We start from the raw sequence: 8,470 nt of genomic DNA on the forward strand, positions 1-8,470 counted from the left end.
ATATATTTATTGTATGTAACATCCCTATTCCCTTCTTCTCCTTTCTAACATAATTGTAAAGGAATACATTTTCTTATCCGAAGTGAGAGTGCCATTTCTATTAATCCGATACCGCACGTTTATTAATACAGAACACACTGTTCTTGTATAAATCGGTTCGCGATTAGTCAGTACCGATGAAAATGCGTTAGATACTCCCTTGAGCATTCTTATTTTCTGCTGCGTGAAATCGCTTCACGTAGTTCTTCTTTTTCTCTAGTCGCTCGAGATTTCGTCTTCCATGGTCACGCAGCGAAATAGTCGATACTCAATCAAACTGATGTGGTTTTCGGAGCCCATTGAGTTTTCGCAGCCCTTGTCGATTGGTACGCCCGTTGGGTACTCGACTTGGGTATAGGCTTAGCACATTGGACGCGCTCACGCAGGTTCGTTCCGAGTAGCTCCTACCCCGTGTCGCTGGGGTCTTCGGACCTGCTGTAAGACGACTTGGGGCGGTCTGCGAAGTTCGTTCTTGTCGTTGGGCAATGCGTCCTACTGCTAAGTCTCGCTGAATTCTTGATGGTACCCGCATTCACCATTGGGGAGAGCGTGGTATCAATTGTTTCGAGTGTAAGACGTGACATAAACTTGTTCGCGATTCGCGTCGGGTACGGTTCACCTAGTGGCTAGGGCTGAACCATCGGGTAGAATGCTCTCGCGAGAATTAACGCAGGTTCATTGGTACTTGTTCGTTCCGGTCGCGTCGCGAATTTTATCTCCATTCTTCCAAATTAGTTTCTTCTCTTAACTTTAGTTTAACTTACTTTTATTTCCATTTTTACCAAGATTCTTCGTAACTTTTCTTACAATACAGTAATAGAATTTAGAGTATCGTACCGTAGAACATTTTTCAGAAACACTTTAATTTGTCTAAAGTGTTTGTAGAGTAACTTTAAAAATTTCACTTCTGATAAGAGAATGGCATTCCTCGTCATCCCTTTCGTGAAAGTCCATACTGCAATCTCTATAATCTATGTAAAGAGAATGTATTATGGATCTCGGTTTTTTTAATTCAAGTAGAGTCAGTCCTCGGTACCTTCTGTACCGAGAACACACGAATGTAATGGAGGGTGGATGGGATTAGGGATTATTCTAGGGATGGGTCCCTGCGTAGTCACCTCCACGGGGTGGACCTGGGCCCTTGATACCGTTCTCCAGAGACCGGTCTCTCGAAAACGGTATCAAGCTAAGGACTACGCACGTAGACATAAGTATAATTGTAGATTCAACGCTAGAACCACCAAATCGATCAAAATACTTTTTATTCTGTAGATTCGACTATCACTTTGTACATTCATTATTAAATATTTTCTTCAATTGATACTTTTATCGCGGGTGGTTCTAGCGTTGAGTCATTAGCAATACATTTGACAGTTTCAAGTCCTTTTCAGGACTTTGAAACTTTCAAGTGTATTGCAAATTGTATCATTAGTTAATTTTTTGTTTAAGTTAAGTTAGGTTTAGGTTTTCGCCGTTGGATCGCCGATGGAACGCCGCTGGAACGCCGTTGGATCGCCGATGGATCGCCGAGGGATTTTAATTATTAATTCATTTACTTGTTTTACTTGTTCTTCTTGTTTTACGTGTATGTAATTCCCCTAATCCTTTCTTCTCCTTTCTAATAAAATTGTAAAGGAATACATTGTCTTACCCGAAGTGAGAGCCATGTCTACAATCTAATACCGCCCGTTTATACAAACAGAACAAATTGTTCTATCGGTTCGCGTTTAGTCATTACTGATGAAAATGCATTACAAACTTCCTTGAGCATTCTAATTTTCTCCTACGTGAAATCGCTTCACGTAGTTTTTCTTTTTCTTCTTCTTTATTCGCTCGAAAGTTCGTCTTCCATCGTCACGCAGTGAAACAGACGAGACTCAATCAAACTGATGTGGTTTTCGGAGCCCATTGAGTTTTCGCAGCCCTTGTCGATTGGTACGCCCGTTGGGTACTCGACTTGGGTATAGGCTTAGCACATTGGACGCGCTCACGCGGGTTCGTTCCGAGTAGCTCCTACCCCGTGTCGCTGGGGTCTTCGGACCTGCTGTAAGACGACTTGGGGCGGTCTGCGAAGTTCGTTCTTGTCGTTGAGCAATGCGTCCTACTGCTAAGTCTCGCTGAATTCTTGATGGTACCCGCATTCACCATTGGGGAGAGCGTGGTTTCGATTGTTTCATCGTAAGACGTGGCATAACTTGTTCGCGATTCGCGTCGGGTATGGTTCACCTAGTGGATAGTGTCGAACCATCGGGATAGAATGCTCTCGCGAGATTGTAATGCAGGTTCATTGGTACTTGTTCGTTCCGGTCGCGTCGCGAATTTATTCATTTTTACTTCATCTTAGTTTCTTTTCTTAACTTTAGTTTAACTTTCTTGGTATCAATCACTTTTGCAATAGAAAAGTAGAATTTAGAATATCGTTCCGTACAATCTTTATTGAAACACTTTAACTTTTCCAAAGTGTCACTTAAAATATTTCACTTCGAACAAGATAGTGGCATTCCTCGTTATCCCTCTCGCGAAAGTCCATACTGCAATTTCTGAAATCTATATTAGATTTTGGAAAATGTATTATGGATTCCGGTTGTTTGAAATTCAGAAGTAGAGTCAGTTCTCGGTACCTTCTGTACCGAGAACACCTGAATGTAATGGAGGGTGGATGGGATTAGGGAAATTAGGGATGGGTCCCTGCGTAGTCACCTCCACGGGGTGGACCTGGGCCCTTGGTACCGTTTTCCAGAGACCGGTCTCTCGAAAACGGTATCAAGCTAAGGACTACGTGCTTAGATTTAAGTTCTGATTGATTGTAATTGTATAATTAATTATCTTCTAGTTTAAGTTAAGTTAGGGTTTAGGTTTTCGCCGCTGGAACGCCGATGGATCGCCGATGGATCGCCGTTGGAACGCCGCTGGAGCGCCGAGGGATTTTAATTATTGATATATTTATATATTATATATGTATGTAATTTGATTATTGTATATGTATGTAATTTTATTATTGTAAATATATGTAATCTTTTATATATGTATGTAATTTCATTATTGTAAATATATGTAACCTTTTATATATGTATGTAATTTCATTATTGTATATATATGTAATTTTTTATATATGTATGTAATTTCCCTTCATATCCCTTCCCTCATATCCCTATCGTAAAGTCCATACTGCAATTTCTAAAATCTATGTTAGATTTTGGAAAATGTATTATGGATCCCGGTCGTTTGAAATTCAGAAGTAGAGTCAGTCCTCGGCACCTTCTGTGCCGAGAACACATGGATGTAATGGAGGGTGGATGGGATTAGGGATTATTCTAGGGATGGGTCCCTGCGTAGTCACCTCCTCGTTGGTGGACCTGGGCCCTTGGTAACGTTTTCGAGAGACTGTCCTCTCGAAAACGATATCATGCTAAGGACTACGCGCGTAGATTTAAGTCGTTCCCACAATTATCGCACAATTAATCAACCTATAGTTCAAGCTATGTTTAGTTCAACTTCTCGCCTTTGGTTCGGTTCCACAAGTAGTTCCACGTTCATGTACGCGCGTCGCGGCGTGGCGTTCCGCTCGGTTCTCCTCCCTTCTTCCTTGCGGTTTTCTTTCTGACCTTTCGAAACCGCCACGGGGCTACGAAGATCGTTAACTAAAGTGGGTAATCATACCCACCGGTTTCACGCCGCGGCCGTTCGGCTGGCCCGTGTACAGGGTGGCGAAATCAGACGTGGAGCCTACGTGCCTGTCGCGTAACCCGCGACGCAGTCGCGGCACGTAGCCGGCCGGAAACGTGTAACACGCTCGAAATCGTTGGCGAATTTTCATTTGAACGGGCATTGGTCACGTTCGTTCGCAGCGTTTCGCGCGCGGTCCCATGGAAAATGGACGACAGCGGTGGCTGGCAGCGACGTAGGAGGATCGATTTGCGGGCTGTTACCACCGATGCTTCCGCGGACGCTAAGCATTGCCTGTTCACGCTACTGGGAATTGTTCTCGAGGCTAATAGAACGGAATTCCCGTGGCGTTCCGGGCGGTCCTCGAAACGTTTCTTGTCAGTGTTTGCGGATTGTTCTTGCTAATTGGCAAATATTCCGACGATCTTACCCCGTTCCCCTGTTCCCTCTGGCATTATATTATTTTGCTCCGCGTTCGCTTTCCCTTGAAACGGGTTTCCAATGGAAATTAACCAACGACCAAAAAGAAACTAAAGCGACGAAATTCCACACCTGTCAATCTTTCAAGAAGTCCCTTTCACTCTCGATAAGATCATTCTCAGGAACACAGACGGTTCCAACAGGAAGCGCGATCCTCCTGCCGCGAGGAATACGAATAATCTCGGATCGATTCACCAAACGTGAGTTGTTTCGTTTAAATCAATCCCCTGATCCTAATACCAAGCTAATCAGCTTGACGGATGACGAACACGAGCTCGATACGCGTATCCATCGGTGGCGAACGCGTTGGAGGAGCGAGAACCGCTAATTCTCGTCGCATCGACGATCGATTTCAGCGATCGGAACACCCTGTAGATAACCGGGTGCATCGAGGCGGTGCACACGGCGCAAGGGAGTCGGGCATATAATTATATGCCTCGAGTCGGCACCTCGAAAATGCCGGCTCGTTAGCAAATCTTGGGAGAACCGCGCAAACACCTGCCTGATTGTTAATAATTTGCCCGCGCTAGAAGCGTTGTCTGGCCGCGCGAGATCCCGCTCTACTCGACCATCCCCCTGGTCCGGACACGCACACGCCTCGACGCGCGTTAAAATCGCGCGGCAGGCCCGACCAACGACTTACCAGCGGGGCCAGGTTAACGCTTTCGTACACACGGGCCCCACGCCGGTAATTTCGCGGCCGGCTCGATCGAGATTCTTGCCGTTCGCGCGCTAATCGCGATTCCGCTCCTTCTCGCGGCGATTTCGAGCCACGTCGGGCTCGATTCCTCGAAGGGCGGCCAGGGCCGACCACCGCACGGTAGCATTCCTGGGTAGAGGCGAACCGCGCGCAGATCTCGCTCTCTGCCCGTCTGAAACCTCCCACCTTTTTCTCTCCTCTCGAGGGGCTTCGGATTTAATTGGAGCCACGGAGAGGATCGGCGGAATTCGAGCGCGTCTCCACTCGAAAATGAAGCACCTTCGCGACAACTCGCAGCCACTTACAGTTGGCAATTTATACGCAAATTACCACTCGCAATTTATCCGACCTTCTTTTTTCACTCCTTCGCACAGGTAGGTGTACCCTTAACGCCGTATTTATCGGTCCCTCTTCTCGCGCCTCTCATTCTCATCGAAAGCCATACACCCCGCCCGTTGAAATTATTAATAAATTATCGTTATTATTGTTATTAATTCCGGCGTCGTAAGGTTCTGTTCCCCAACGCGCGACTTGTAATTACGAGCAACTCCGTTGACGCGCCGTTTTCTTTCGTCGAACCGTGTTATTACGCCCACGCGACCCTGTCTCCCTTTCGCGATCGTTGCCACAACGTTTCGAGTCTGTCGCTTCGACCACTTATCAGACATGGTGTACCTCTCCCAGCGAAAAGCTGTCTGCGGTTCCTTCGAACAGCGGAAACAATGGCAAAGCCGCGTTCCCGTTTCCACGCGATCGAGCGCGGCGAAGAAAAATGGCCCCCGCGTGGGCGAGCGATTTGAATGAATTAGTCGAACAGGGCGCGGGCTTCTTACTGATCGACTGGCTCGACTACCACGCGGAATCGAGTTACGGCTGTCGCAGTGAAATAATAACCGACGTCCTCGGTTACACAGGTGATAAATCGTCGACGAAATTCCATTAGGTAGGTAGAGACGGGGTTGGTACCTATTCCTCGCGATTGCGCGAGAAACGGTGCGATGGACTCGCGCAGATGGATACATCCGGATCGGCTATCACTCGCGTACGAAAAAAGTGAATCGATATTGTGCTTCGAAACGGTGTAATTTAATTAATTAAACAACCCCGTCGGATCGCTCGATACGAGTGATTCTGACGTGCGCGATGATGCTCCCGTTCGCGTTTGAAGTCGTTTCAGAAGGATACCGCGGGTATAGGTCACCGGGTAATTAGCTAATTAGCCGTCGATGAACGGGGATGTGCCGAGCAGGTTCGCGCGCGTCGGTTTTAATTAGGCCTCCGGCAAAAATATACCGCTTAACGAGCGATACGCTGACTATCGACAGCCTTCACGGTGTTGCTGCACAATGGATGATCGATGACAGCGCGCGCGTTGCCTCGATGAATAGAACCGTCGGTGTATTAGCCGGAACATTTGATATCCGCCGAAGTAATAACGCAAAGAGGTTTTCTCGCGGCGCGCGGACAGAGAGGGGCCAAAACGGAGCGTCCGCGAAAGTAATCAGAAACAGGTGTTGACACCGTTCTATTATGTATTCAAGAGCTCTCCGGGTGGTTTTACACAATGCGCGCAATCTTCGCTTAATTTCCATCTTAAAGCATTTAAGATTGTATGCACAGCGCCGCCGGAACGGCGCGGCCATTCCGACGCGGTGCCATAATTTCCCGGTATACTGCGCGAATGCTGACAATTTTCGCAACCGTTTCCCGCGGTTTTACACGAATTACATGTGCCGACCCTTTCGCCCTTTTCATTTTTCGATCCTCTCGCCACCCTTTCTACCCTTTGCTAATTTCATCGCGCTGCAACCGTTCTCCAACGATCTGAGACCGTTAGCTACCTGTACCAATAGTTAAAAGTGAAATTTTCTATCAGAGAAGATGCTTGAAATCGTTTTGAATAGTTCGTTCGAGCAACGCATGTATTTCGATCGAAGAAAATCGAGGAAACTCGAGCAAAGTCTCTGGTCCCTATCCTGAAAACTGGGTTAAACGTTAAACACCCTCTCCCTCCACTCTTTTCCTGCTCGCTGTGTAATTTAACAATTTCCCCTTTAAAATGTTTCAACCGTGGGATAATTGCGGGACTGCCGGTGCGGGACACAATACGCGCGCGAACGCCGGCACAATTGAATCGTTCGAAGCGTGTGCAGTGTTTTAATAAAAAAAAAAAGACGCAAGAGAGAAAGGAAAGATCTGGCACAGCTCGTTGTTTTCCACTCCCTTTCTTCCATTTTCGCGGAATTATTTTTACACGCGGTGGAGACAATGGTGAGCATCCCGTGTAAACGGTGGCTCGAAAGCGCGAAAAGGCGGCGCGAAATCGCGAGTCGCATATTGGTATCTCGAGTGAATTTTCCGCGCGTCGCCACCGCGCGATTATCGAACCGCGATGTTTTGTCCGCTTGCGAATCGTGATTTATCGTGGCTGCGGTCGCGAAATCGTCGTCGAAATTTGCAACGGGACGAACGAGAGGATTCGTCGGGTTTTGAGGTACGAACGCCGGAAACGGTGGACTCGTTTAGGAGTTAGAAGGTTCGAGTAATTAAGATGCATGCGCTGGATTATGCACGTGCCGAGGGCTACGAAGAACATCTAGCCGCGGGACAAAATGGCGGACGGAGAATGGGCCGGAATGAAAAGACGCGACGCGAAGCGTTCCCTTTTCAGACGCGCAACCTAATTTCCTGTGTGAGCTGGTTCACAGAAATAGAATACCTAATCGTGCTCCTCGTCGCCGAGGATACGAACGGATGGGACGCGGAGGGGGGTAGTTTGTGAACAAGAGTAAAAAGGCATTGAAAAAAAGATGCAGCCTGTTCATTTTGTATGGTACGGCGCGCTGGCAGTAAGGTAATTAGGATGTAAATAGGTCGAATTAAATTATGAGTATGGATGGAACGAGGATACGTTAAGTAGGAGAAAGGAAAGTGTCTTGCAGATTTTCCTTGCGCGATGAAAAGGGAAAATCGCGATATCCTTTCAGCCAACTAATCAGCTGGTTAAAAAATGTCTTCGTTCACTAGAAGTTAGATAACTCTATTGATTCATCGATAATCGATAATATTGTATGCAAATATATTGAATTTGCAATGAATTTTCTGTAAATTTCTGAAAATATTTCCGCTGGTAAAGAATTTATTGTGACTGGTAATCGAAACGTTCGAATCTTCGACGCGCGATTTGGCACAGGTAGATATTAATCTTCGAATAAATAGAGCAACCAATTAATATTCGAGATAGATATCAGAGCGACGCGGATCGCGTTAAAATATTTTTCCACGCGAACGTTATCGCCTTGCAGCGTGAAATATCGTGGAGCTGGTGAACGCGCGGAGGAAAAGAGATTCGTGTTCCATTTCAATTTTTGACCCACTTATCTATTCCGCGAAACAGGGCCAGAGGCAGACAGGAAAAAGGGAAATCGTATCTTTCGGGTATAATCTCCATAAGCTCGAAGCACACTTTCGAGTTCCGTAGCTTCGATATCGAAGACGATTCCGCGCAGCCACCCACTTTCGCGGCTCCAATAGAAATTCTGATTCCTCTAATATCCAGTCTCTAAAACGCGGTATTCCGTTAAA

This window comes from Xylocopa sonorina, chromosome 6 (genome assembly GCF_050948175.1).
Source record: "Xylocopa sonorina isolate GNS202 chromosome 6, iyXylSono1_principal, whole genome shotgun sequence".
Lineage (NCBI taxonomy): Eukaryota > Metazoa > Arthropoda > Insecta > Hymenoptera > Apidae > Xylocopa > Xylocopa sonorina.